Source organism: Lichenostomus cassidix, chromosome 3, assembly GCF_008360975.1.
Source record: "Lichenostomus cassidix isolate B80296 chromosome 3, HeHo_3.0, whole genome shotgun sequence".
In the NCBI taxonomy this organism is placed as follows: Eukaryota; Metazoa; Chordata; class Aves; order Passeriformes; family Meliphagidae; genus Lichenostomus; species Lichenostomus cassidix.
The window spans coordinates 1,430,397-1,443,634 of NC_139483.1; the positions used below are offsets into that span (position 1 = coordinate 1,430,397).

At 42.9% G+C, this 13,238-nt stretch overlaps 1 protein-coding gene across 3 annotated transcripts in view; it reads right to left on the bottom strand.

Moving 5' to 3' along the window:
* Positions 1-13,238, bottom strand: part of PAK5 (p21 (RAC1) activated kinase 5) — a 162,801-nt gene that overhangs the window by 128,480 nt on the left and 21,083 nt on the right. The gene's annotated exons all lie outside the window — the stretch shown is intronic.

Genomic DNA, 13,238 nt, shown 5'->3' on the forward strand with positions numbered 1-13,238 from the left:
ACCTTGGTTATTCCATGTTTGTAGTGCTCCTCTGTTGGAATGAAAGAATGCAGTCCCTTAGTTGCAACACCAGTAAATACTCTATATTAGATAAAAAACGGAATGAAGAAAGAAGTAGCAGACTTGCAATGTCCTGATAGATTTTAAGACCTGTTTTCTTGAAATAAAACCAAGTTACTAGAATTTCCAATTCATGCAGATAATAGGAATGGAGCTTTCAAAGAGAACATAATCCCCATGATTACAATATCACAGGGGCCACAAAGATGATGAGAGTGTAGGAGCATCCCTCCTATTGAGACAGGCTATGAGAGCTGGATTTGCTCAGTCAGGAGAAGAAAAGGCTTAGAGCTCCTTCCAGTATCTAGAAGACCTACAAGGGAGGTGGAGAGGGATTTTGGCCAGGGGCATGGAATGACAGGACAAGGGGGAATGGCTTCAGCTGTCAGAGGGCAGCTGTAGGTTAGATATTAGCAAGAAATACTTTACTGTCACAGTGGTGAGGCCCTGGCACAAGTTGTCCAGAGAAGCTGTGGATGCCCCATCCCTGGAAGTGGCCAAGGCCAGGTTGCATGGGGCTTGGAGCAACCTGGGATAGTGGAAGGTGTCCCTGTCCATGGAAGCAGGGGCTGGAATGAGATGAGCTTTAAGCTGCCTCCTAACCCAAACCATTCTCTGATTCTGTGTGGAGTGAAACACCATGTACCAATTTTCTACTTGCACATTTAATGGAACTGTTTTGTGCAGACAGCTGTAAGGAAGAAATCATCTTTGAGTAAAACAAGAAGTGGGGAAGCTTGAGGATCCAGAAATTACCTACAGGTGCAAAAAAAAAAAAAAGAAAGGAGATGCAAGGTACTAATCAGGCTCTGTGAGTATATGTAGATGAAAGGAAAAGGAGCCAGTGCTAGTAGCATTTATAGTATTTGGTGGACCATTAAATGCTGAAAATATCTGTACAGTCACCTTGTCTGCTGTCTTCTTCTGCTGCCTGGGGAGCTGTAAGAAACCTGTTCCACATTACTCTCAATCAGTCCCCAAAACAGTCATTCAGGGGCTGAGGCAAAGTGGAGCCAAATCAACAACTTGTTCTCAACACAGTAAGTATCAGGTGAGTTTCAAGTTAGATACTGTGATTTACTAGTTGCTGCATGCACCTTCCCACCCTGTTCTTCTCTGTGCTTACACATTTAATACTTGCAAGTCACAAAATGGAAAATCTCTGGATAACTAGAGCTGTATTGCTGAAAAGGCAAGATTCCCTTTCCATCAATATAGGATTACTGGCTCTGACTTAGTTAAATCAACCTGGATTTATGCTGGTAGATTAGTGTTAATTAGCCCTAGTAGAACCAGAGGTCTAGAATAGATTTCCAGAGGTCATTTAGTCTGTTGGTCTGTGTATGGGAGGACTTGCATAGGCCATTCCTGTCCAGCTTATTTTGACAGAGTCTCTCCAGGGAATCTGCTCCAGTCCTTCATACTCCCTCAGTGGCTAAAAATAAATAGCCCTAATTTTCCCTTGAAGCAATTTAGCTCAAAGCTTCTTGTCTTAACTGCCATGGTCAGGAAGACCAAATTATTGCCTTTTTCCTTTGCAGCAGCTCACTGTTTTGGGGAGAAATACAGTCTTCCCCACAGTCTCCCTTTCCTGAGGACGAAACCCCCTTAATCTTCCTTAGCAAATTGAGCCTTTGGGTCCTTAGATCAGTCTTCCTGCCTTCCTTTTCACCTTCAACCACAGTCCAGCTCAGCCTTGATGTATGCTAGCCAAAAGCAAACACTCCTGCTTGCTGGATTTTTGCACTTGCCACAGGGGAAACAGTCCTGCTCATACACTTAATGTGGCTTTTCTGTAACAGCATGGTGTTGTTTATTCATGATCAGCTTGTGAGCCATCAAAATCTTTCATCCTTATTGATAAATCAACTACACGTGTAGCTGTTGGTCCCCAACCTCTTATAACTATAGAATAACCTATATCAAGAGTTTATTGCAATACATAAATCTGTATCAGCAGAGGGACAATGCACTGTCCCAGCTGAATGGCAAGCTGCTTTTGCTGGGGTTTTGACCACCTCTCCACTTGCAAACATCATATTGAATTCTAATCCTCCCCAGTGTGCTCACAGCCTTTCCAAAGCGTTGCCAGCTGCAAGTGTAAACCACATGCTCTCTCTTGTATCAGCCATTCCACATGTGGAAACAAAAGACAGACACAGAACAGAGCCCTCAGAACCCCGCTCAGAAACATCCTTCCATCAATCTTCCAACCAGTTTTGCATCCAGGTATTTTCATCCATGCCGTCATTATAAGAACACATGTGAAGCAGCTTCAAAACTCAAACCTTTGACTCAAAACTTGGGTCTCAAAACAAACTTACACTGCTTGTTACTCATCCCCTCAACTTCTTCTAGGTGCTCTCCAATATTTTGGTTATTTGTTGCAGTGTTTTTCCAGGAACCAAAGCTAAGTTGACAGGTCTATAATTCTAGACCTGCTTGTTAGTGTCACTTTTGGACCTACAGCTCAAACCTGCACTCCTGGGCTTTGCTCCAACAGACCACTTTAGCACATATTTAATTAAGAGGGAGAGAAGTCTGTGGCTGTAGAGGGGTTGAGTCACATGCTTCTTGCTACACATGTGCTTGGATGTTTTTCTAGTTCCTAAGAACAGACACATTTAAAAAACTCAAACAAACAATAAAACCCGACACATCAAACCTAAGCAAAACAGAGATGTATTTTCATACAATGCTTATGACTTTAAGAATGGAAATACCAACAGATACTAAACATTAATCTCTTAGGAGTGAAAAGTCTGAATTATTCTCCAATACCGTGATCATCTCCACTATGATGATTTCTTTTACTTCTGTGCTGCTTCATTCTCTTGTTTTGTTAGATTTTTCTCAAATCTCCCTTAATACCTCTTACATTATGCCTCCAGCACATTCTTCAACCTTATTAGTCCTTTCTTCCAGGGAGATAATGAATAGATTAGATGTCACTTATTCTGCCATGAACTGCTATTGACGCCTCTTGTAGCAACTCTCTGTGCATTCCAAGGGTATTCTTATGCTTCTGAAAAACAAAATACTGACAACTCTGGAGAGCAAGAGTAATCCCACTCCCAGGTCAGCTCTGCCAGATCAGCTCACACTAACACAGCTATTACAGCTCCTGACTTCAGAGCTACCTGTAGCAATATCCCAGAGGGAAGCAGCACATGGCAAATGGCCAAAGGATTGGCACACAGTGGTGGGGCTCACCCAGCATCCTCTGCTGCTCTCTACTGTCCCCTCCAAGTCCAGGAAGCCTTTCCTAATCTCCACCTAAGGCAGTTTGCTTAAATACAGCCCTGGATCTGCTGCTGCTGCTTAGCAAATGAATCACTTAGAGAGAGCTCTGGAGTGGGCTGGACTGCCCCCACTGAGGTTATCCCTGAGCTCTGTCAGTCCAATGGACAACTATCATTTGAACAGAGGCCCCTGGATCATCAGATGCTGATCCCCAGCCCCTAACTCCCAGCAGCTTTGCTCTGCTGGGTTTCCCCTGTTTCTGTTGCTGCTTGTTCCTTGCTTCGGAGCACAGGATGGATGTGGTCAGTCAGGTTTTCTTCCACACCTCCTCTATCTAATTTCTTCATTCTCTCCACATGAATCATTTCCCCAGATCAGCAAAGAGACCTCAAAGCACACTGCTTATTCCGGACTAAATTTATCTTATGCATACAGAATTGGGGAGGAATTCCAGCTACCAGAGCTCTTTTGCAAGCTAATTATTCTTCAAAGAAGTTTTAGGCAGTCCCAGGGAGCATCTAACTATTGATTTTCTACTCTGTATAATTTCCCTGCAAAATGTAATCATTCTCCTCCTGTCTCACACTGTCACTTGTCTCTCAGAACAACCTGGGAACAATAAAAGAGTGGAATAGAGGGCACCAAGAAGGGCACCATCAAAAAAATATATCTCTGTACTAGCAGAGTCTGTAAAAGCAAACCCAAGAAATGTCTGTAGACCTTGTTTAATATTCATCAGCCAGCGTAGTGTATAACTGAAACCCAAATGTAACTGTTATGAAAATTCAGACTAGAAGGAAATCAAATGGAGACAGCATTCTCAGGATGCTGCCATTTCAGAGTTTCTCATTTCTGGATTTCTAGCATAAATGTACCACAGAGAGAAATGTTATTGGATATATTGGTCCCTTACAAATGGCTACATTTTTATATAAATTCACTTTAAAAAAAAAAAAGAGAAAATTAATTGGCAATCAGAGACTCCAAGGAACTGGCCTAGTACCTGGTATAAATCTATTCCTAACACATGATTTTATGTATCAACAAAGTAAAAATGGAATTGAGACCAGAAAATATTAAAAACCTTGTTGTGCAATATTAAGCTGGGTTTTTCCTCCATCTCCTTGCACAAGAAAGCACTTGAGGTATTATTAACTTCATGAACATTAAGAATGCCTTTTGGCTCCAAAAGGGTCGCACCTTTGAATACACCTGTATTTGGAATACACCTGTATTTGGAATACACCTGTATTTGGAATATTGAGTATATAAGCAGATACTGATGTCCATGCTACTGCTGAATTCCTCTGTGCCCTGAAGTCCAGCATACTTAAGGACACCATCAAATCATCCTCTGACACTGGCCAGTGAACTACCTAGTGAGGGACAGGCAGTCTCCAGAGGGGCCAGAATCACCTTTATCATCATCAGACAACACAGCCAGGAAGATAAGGGCTTGCTAGGAGGGAACAGGGAGAACAGGGTAGAGCAGTACTGCTTTGCCCACGTCAGTGCTGACAAAACTCTGTGATGTAACTTTAAGCCACTCCCTGAGTGTTTTAATCAGGACAGGGCTGCACAGGGCCAGTTCCACAAGCTGCCTTTGGGTCTCTGTTGACCTTTGTCAAGTATCTGCTCTTCCCTTGCAGCATAGCAACAACAGGATAAAGAACTAATTTTGATTTCTTCCATGCCTAGGATTAAAACCTTGCAGGACCTGGGACAAATGTTGGCTCTGATGCTGTGTCACCTAAACTTGAGCCTGGTTTGATCAGGTTTTGCCACCTCCTTTCCTCTAGATGTCAAATAGCAGTTCAGGAGGGGAAATGAAATGCTTTGGAATGTAGAACACACAATTACCACTTGTGCTAGGGTTTTTTTCTCATTTTTTTCAGAGATTTCCAAGTCTTTCCTGTTTCCCTTAGGAAAATGAATTCTTATCAGAAGCTATTTAATGCCTGAAAAGAAAAAGCTATTATCAACTTAAAAAAAAAATAGCTGAGCAAATTTAGGTAAACTGTGTCCTGCTGCTGCCAGGCTGAGAAGTTGGTGCTCAGGAAACAGCTCCTTTCATATGCCAACACTTAGCTATGCATCCTGGCATTCATTATTTAACAGCCTCCATGTGACATACGGCTTTCAGAAACAGGATATTCTTTAGCAACCCAGATAAGAACACAGCTTCCAAACGTTCCCAGTGCTTTGGGAATGGTTTAGATTCTCACTGGTCTGAAACACAACTGTGGCCATCCCTGTGCACTGCCAGAGCAACAGCAGTGGGCTCTGCTCGAAAGGAAGATGGTTTGAGGTGCAAACATCATCACAGAACTGGGCTGCTCTGTGGCACATTGTCTGAATTTGAGTCAAATTCCTGTTCCCTGAGTGTCTGGCACCCCTTGAAATCTGACAAAATTAAAAAGGAAATGCATTACCCCTAGAGGAACGGAATGGCCAAAATCCATGTGCAGAGTTTATTGTTGAAACCTTAAATCCAAAGTTCCAAATCCAAAGGCTTAAAGTTATGATTTGAGGCCCCTGTGAGAAGCATTAAAAATGACCCAGTTTAGAGTGACTCTGAGCAGTTACAGCCCTGTCAGGAGTCCTTGAACATTCCCTGTGCTGCTCCAAAGCATCTCCCTTACATTTGGGGGTCCATTCAAAAATTGGACATTTGCACAATGACGAGAAGTACCCTGGCAAAATGTCTTTGGGATTTAAAATACATCTATTTTCACTTTTCCAGCATTAACAAGAGCACAGTCTTCTTCACCTTTGGGCATCTGCATGTCAAGAAATGAGGGCAAGATGCACAGATGCTGCAAACCGAAGGAGAAGACAAGCTGGGAAGAAGCCAAGCTTCACCCAGGAGCAGAGTGACATTTCAGTACATTATGCTTGGGAAGGTGCCAGTCCAAATGATCTGCACACTGCCTGGGCTGGAAAAGTAATCCCCCATAGTTCTGTAATGGTTCAGTTGCAATTTCTTACCAGTGATGCAACTGTTAGGGGAGGCAAAGGCCCCGACGAGGGAAAACTGCTTGGCTCAGGGGTATGGATAAACACTAGCTTCTGAAAAAGGGGTGCTGTATGTCATCATGAAAGGACTATGAGGAGGTAGGGAAAAGGGCTTAGAAACTGCTCTCAACAATAACATTTCTATTCTGTTATCCTCAAAGAGCTGCCAGCCATGTACTCCCCCTCTGAACCCAGAAACTGGCTGTCCTTGCTGGCCCAGTGAAGGGCCAAGGAGGTAACCCCATGCAGTTGTTCAGAGATGTCAGGCTGGACAGGGCTTCTGGCAGCTGGAGATTGAACTGCATCAGAGAAGCCAAGCCTTCTTTTCTGTGGGCTTTCCAGGAGGAAAAGAGGCCTATTGATTAATTCCTTTTGCATAATGTGAGGTTTGTGACCAGATGCAGGTGGGTGAGTAGTAGCTGCAATCTCTTGAGTCATCCTCTGTGGGTCTCAAATTCCATCAGTGGGCTTAGCAGCAAATGTCAGCATCTCTGTTTCTTCTGTTAAAAGCCTCTCTGCTGCCTACAATACAGCTCCTCTTGCACCCCTCCAACTCTACAGTGGAGTTGACTTTTGACTTCTATTTAAGAAAAAATATTTTTAAAGAATTCTAGATTTGATGTCTATTTTGAAAAATGCAAACTTTCACATATTTCCATCCTTTGGGCTTTTTTTTTTTTTTTTGAGAGGACAACAGGTTCTGCAGGTATTAATATTGTCCTGCACACAGGACAAGTCAGACTTGTAAATAAGGACACCAAGCTTCTTTATCATGCTTATCTCTGATTTGATCTACTCTCTCAGAACACTTCTCCTGCACTTCCTTACCCATCCTTGTGCCCTCACTACCAGCTGGCACAGTGTTAAGGAGAGGCAAATGACACTCAGTCCAAAATTGCAGAGTAATTTCCATAGAGCTCTTTCCAATAGAAATTGGTGTCTTGGTTCCTCCAGCTTGGGCAAATTATGTGCCACATTCTGGGCTGTCCTTGAACAGCAAAACACAAGGGCAATAGGAATGTAAACCACCCAATATCTGATTTATACCCTTAGCTAGAAAGAGATGGCAGTAAAATTATCCACACCTTACCCTGTACCAGCATTTTGCAGGGTGACAGACTTGAGTGCTTTTCAAGCAGACTCCTGGCTGTGCTGGCCATCACCTCAATCTGCCCTTCACATGGATGTCACTTCACTCTAGAAATATGCAGAGATCTGGGGTCATTTAGCAGCTGGTGTCACCAAGGGCTCTGTCCAGGATGGATAAACACATGCCCTTCTGAGGCCTGTAAGCTGATGGCACCACAGAGCAGGGCAGAGATGCTGCTTTCTGCTAAGTTAGAGAAAGAGCAGCACCCTCCTGTGCTCATGTATATTTATTGCACTGCACAGTCAGAGCTCTTTTGCTGCTTATCAGCACGAAGTATTTTTTGGCCATCTGCCTCCTAGGTCTTTTTCATTGCATCCCCCTCCTGTGTTTTCAGGGATGCAACTTTCTTACTATTCCTCTAAATCATCCCAGCAGGCCTAGTTTCTCCATGGTATTTCCTGCTTGTCAGTGCGTCTCACCTGCTTTCCACCCATCAGATCCAGCGGTGCAGCTGAGGGTAGCACATCTGCTCGGCGCCATCCGAACCCTTAAAGCAGGTGCAGAGGTGCTGCCCGGGGCTGCAGAGCAGAGGCCACTTCTGGCTGCAGAGGGAAGGAGGAAGGTGTTCAGGACAATCCTCTTTTCCCGCAGGTTTCTCCCGCACAGGCTGCCACCTCGTGGGCATCGTCTGGCACAGGCGTTTTTCTGGAAATAGCAACTCCCAAGTGCAAAGAATGCCTTACTGTCACTATTCTACTCTGATGATCCTAGCAAACTGCAATCCTTCGAGTCCCTGGCTTTGGAAAACTGTACAAGTGTAGACATGATAGAGTTGTTCAGATTCTAACATGGTTGGTGGGATAGATTTTCCATAAGAGTTCTAACAAGCAAGCCTGTAGGTGCCACTGTGGAACATTAGTCAGAAACAGCAAGATTGGCACACTTCTCACTCAAAAGCTAAACCCCTGGTAGCTCTTTTCACTGTAGGAGCTCCTCAGATGAGTCAGATTTTACATTTCTAGCTCTTGCATGGTGAGAAACTGCAGTCAAATCAATGCAAATGTGTCCTCTGCTTTTTTAGGCACTTAATTTACAGCATTCATCAAAATTACTGAGTAAATTCTGGGCAGATTAGGAATGGAATATTTAAGGTCTGTATAAACTTCTTTTAAAAATTGCTAATTCTTATGCTGAATCAGTTTATCATCATTGAACACATTTTGTATCTACCCGGACACCACTGGAATTTCCCAACTGTCTGACAGTGTATGGGCTTTTCACCATGTGGGAAGAGCCACTGTTTAAACACATGCTGTTTCTCAAAAAAGTTAACTTTTAACCAGAGATAAGTCCTGATTTCATAATGTCTGGCCCCTTTTCCAGTAATCCTCAGGTTCAAAACAGTTTCTCTGATGAATCTGCATCTGCACTGTGTGCCTAAGGTGAAAATATGCACTGGAGGAGACCACTTTGAATTCAGCACTTTCCAATTCTGGTCACCAGGAAGAAAAGGAGACTTGATCTCCCCTTATCCTTATCCTCTACCTCCACTTGAAGCTCTCAGTTTGCAATGCTGACGTAATCCTTCCATGACAGAAATGGGTATTAGTCTGTGTGGAGAAGCAGTCAAAGCATTTTTAGTCCCTTTGGATCATTTTGCAGTAGCATTGGGAAGTCAGAATCATCCCACATTCGTCTTTCAAGTCAGAAATGAGAAAAAACCTGTGTTTAATTTTTCAGTTTGTTTCTGGAATGTATTAATTGGAAGGTATAGGGTGTCCTTTCACTTTCCATGCACGAGGATACTCCAGATGAACCATCTGTCCCTGAGCCAGTTGAAAAAGGATCAATCACTTCAGGTTAGAGAAAACGGTGGATTTTCCTGCTTCTAGGTGAATTTCCATTCCATCTCTCTGTCTTTGTTTGCTACTACTCCAATACTGCCAAAAACAACTTAATCCTAGGGACTTACTAAAATAACTTCTGGCAAATGGAAGACTTAATCTCTGGAATAGCCTGGACACTGTATGCAATGACAAGTATCTGAAAATGTTTCATGGGTAGAGCTATTTCTGCTTTGCCTTTTAAATAGAAGACAGCTCCCTTTTTTTGACACACTGAGCAATACATGTGGCATCCTAAATCTGTTTTGTCAACGGAGTCCAGGGTTTTTAAAAATATGCAATGAGATTTTAATATAGCTCACCACATTATACAGAGCCAGACATCCTGCTTAGTCTTCAAAGGCTCGATATTCCCTGTGCACAGCCCACATGCAACTGCTCCTGTCTAATGACATGGAACCACAGCCTCCCATTGGCTCCTTTCCCTTGACACCGCGGCGGAGCCTTCTCCGGCTGAATCCCAAAGTGGGACACACAGCTTGTGAGCTCTGAAAACTGCAAGCATTTCTCTTCAGAATGTTTTTGGCTGTTTAATGCACCAAAACCCCACTATTTTGTCTTCCTGGAAAGCTACTTTTCCCCGTCCTGAAACATTTGCCTGCAGATGTAAATTCAGTGTCAGCTTTTTGGATAGTTGCAGCAAGCAGTGTCATTTGTATGTTAGCTTTAGAAGGAGGAACTTATTTTGCTGAACTTCTAGATGGGCTGGTCAAGATGAATTTTATGGTTTTTTTCTGTTGGATAAGCATACTTTTCACCAGCATCAATAAGTCCCAGCAGTCTGCTATGCTATTTACTGTACAACAGCAAGAGGAATGCTACATGGTTGGGGGGCTGAGCTGATAAGATACAATGGATGGCAAAGAGAAGAGTCACATTTGTGGTGAATTGTGTGATACAACCAGCTCCTACAGGTCAGAAGTCCTGATCCTGCACCCTGGAAATCATGAACCTGGCTTCAGAAGCATTAGAATGTTAAAAGAGGGGTCTGTATTTATTGTTTGCTTGGTTACTTGGAGCTTTTAGTAGGCACTCTGTCACATTCTTAGCATTTTTTTAAGCTTTGGCTAAGAGGCACTCTGCACTAAAAGTGAAAACTTTCATGAAACTTGGTTTCATGTAAAACCAAGGATGGCTCTACAGTTACCCCAAAAGACATCAGAGTTTCACCTTTGCTTCAGAACACAAAAATAAAAATTACTTTCACACGATGCTGGAGAGTTGAGGCTGTAAGAAAGACATCAAAGATCATTAGTCCTCCTGTCCACAACTGAGAGTGGGCACCACTGAGCATGGCAGATGACAAATTTTGAGACAGCTCCAACGTGCAATAAGGCTGCCAGGAGGGGTAGAGGGCTGAGGGCTTAGGGAACAGGAACAAGAGAAAGGGTAAAATAAGCAGAGGTGAGTAGACAGGAGAATAAGGAAAAGTATAAGAAGGTAGAGAAAAGCAACACTGCCTCCTCCCTTCCCTTGCAGCTTGATTTCTCCTGGAGCTATGCTGGACAAAGCTCTGTCCATATTATTTAAATGCCCCACAGCAAGCTTGGCTACTCACAGCCACTAATCCTCTGCTCAGGAACAGGTAAAAAAGGAGTTCTGTCTGCCCTGAAATCAAACTGGAAGTCCTGGGCTGTACTAGAGGAACACAGCCCATCCCAGCTCACCTTTATCCTGGTCCTTCACACCCATTGCCTGAAAAGAAACTTGACAGACCTTTAGAAAAGCAGTTTGTGTTTTGAGTGTAGGGACAACATGGCAACACAATAACAAAAAAAGATATTCTGCCTTCCCAGGGCAACTTCACACTGTGAAACTTACTTGATGACATAGAATAAAGCTTTAAACTTTGAAGCAAAAGCTTGCTGTTCCCAGAAATGCTCTCAGGAAGAGTGGAAGCTGCCTCTGGGAGCAGAGTTGTCCAGATTCCCATTATTATCAGTCTCTATGCATCTTCCATTTCCTCATCTACTTCCTCAGGATCCAATCCTTTGCTTAGACTTGCACAGGTAAACTACAGCTAACTGGAATTGCATAGGAGAACAGATTAAGATAGAGATAAAAACTTAATGAGTTTTAAATTAAAAAAAAATTAAAGGTGAGAAGAATTTTAGGAACTAGACAAAGCAGAGCCATAAATTCAAAACGCACAGTATCATGCAAGCATGTGTATGTGTGTGTACACATATGTGTATATATTTGAGTTAGGAACAGAAGACTATAAACCAGAGGAAAATAATTCCCAAAAAAAGATAAATTTTACTGCAAATATGCTGCTCTGTAGATCTAAGTGGCCTCGTTTCCTGGACTAGGTAGTCATGAAATTGTTTCTAAGTGTGAAGGACACAGTTGTAATCCATAACTTTCAGACTAAATGACTCTTGCTCTGACAACATACTGCTCCTCTTCTCAGATGGGAATGTGTCACATTTGTGTACCACCTTTTTAATATCTTTTGAAGTTTGTTTTGGAACAGAGACAGCATAAAATTCAGAGGTTAGTTGGGTCGCCTCTAAGTCTTCAAGAGAATGGTTTTGTCACTGCCTGTGATCCTCGTGTTATTAATGGGACACAAAAGCTGAGAGAGGAGAGACTGGCAGACATAAATGAGAGGTGGGAGGAGGTATGGAGGAGGAGAATCTGGAATGCCTCCCTGTCTTCTTATGCTAGAGGGAACCTGACAGGGATGCTGGCTGGAGGATAGGCTGTTATCAGGTCTCATGATTTTGAGGGTTGGAAAATTATTTTGTTAATGCAAAGACAAAGCTTTGTGACTCATGCAATTGCAGAAGACTATGGGATCTTTTGAAGGCTATAAAGGGGCAGCATCTCCCAGTGTGATGGAGCATGATCAGATAAATCCTACTGAGGACAAATATCTGGGTATCTTCTTTGGGGTTTAACCATTCCATGCCCACTTTGTTTCACAGCAGCAAAGCATAACCTCCTTTCCCATGCCACTTGAGGCTCTGAGTCCTAGTACGCAATGCTGATGGAGAGCTGAGCAGTGCAGAAGAGAGGGAGGGTACTGAATAATTTAAATCTCAAATAAACCTAGGTAGATATGCAGCCAATGAGAGTAAAAACCCAGGAATGCCTTGACCCCTGGAAAAGCAAATTAAACTATAATTACTCCCTTTCTCCTTAAGATGTCATTAAAAATGCTCTATGTCAGTGCAAAGGTATCCCCAAGCAAACACAAAACACAGCAGGGACCACATCATTTCTGGAGACTCCTGGACAGCAGGACAGCACCACTTCAGAAAACTCTGCCACAACCAGATACAGGTTGTTCACTAAATAGGAATAGGGCTGACTAGAGAGCCACAGGGATGTAGTTTAGGCAAATATTTGAGACCTTCCCTGTGTGTGTTAAGGCCTGCTGCTTCCTCTGCTGCTGTGTATATATCAACAAATGACTCTGCCTCTTTTCTATTTTTCACAAGCCAACTTTAAATCACAACTAATAAAGGCATCTGGTTCTTTCAATCATATAATTTTACACAGAGGAGACAGATATGACATAGTATCCCTTTCAATAGCTACTTGGGGAGTTGCTCAGATAAAAGAAAGGGCAGAGAAAACACTGCCTAATCACATATCTCCTGTAATCATAGCTCTTGGGGATCTTTTTTTTCAGCAATGTATAACTGTCACTTTAGCCTACAAGAAACAGACATTTTCCTCCACCATGGGGTAATGTAGGCACCCTTGAGATAACAACAGCCGTAGACCTGAGCCATAAAAAACCCACATCAATTTAATACTGCAACGTAATATATAACATAAGATACAGCAACAATAACATAACAATGCAGCTGTTTCAGAAATCCCCATCTGACCGACCCAGAAACAAGTGTTTCAAGTGTGTCCTGCGGCCAGTCTGTAGTGCCGGAACGGTATAAAACTCAGCTGAGCAGGGAAAT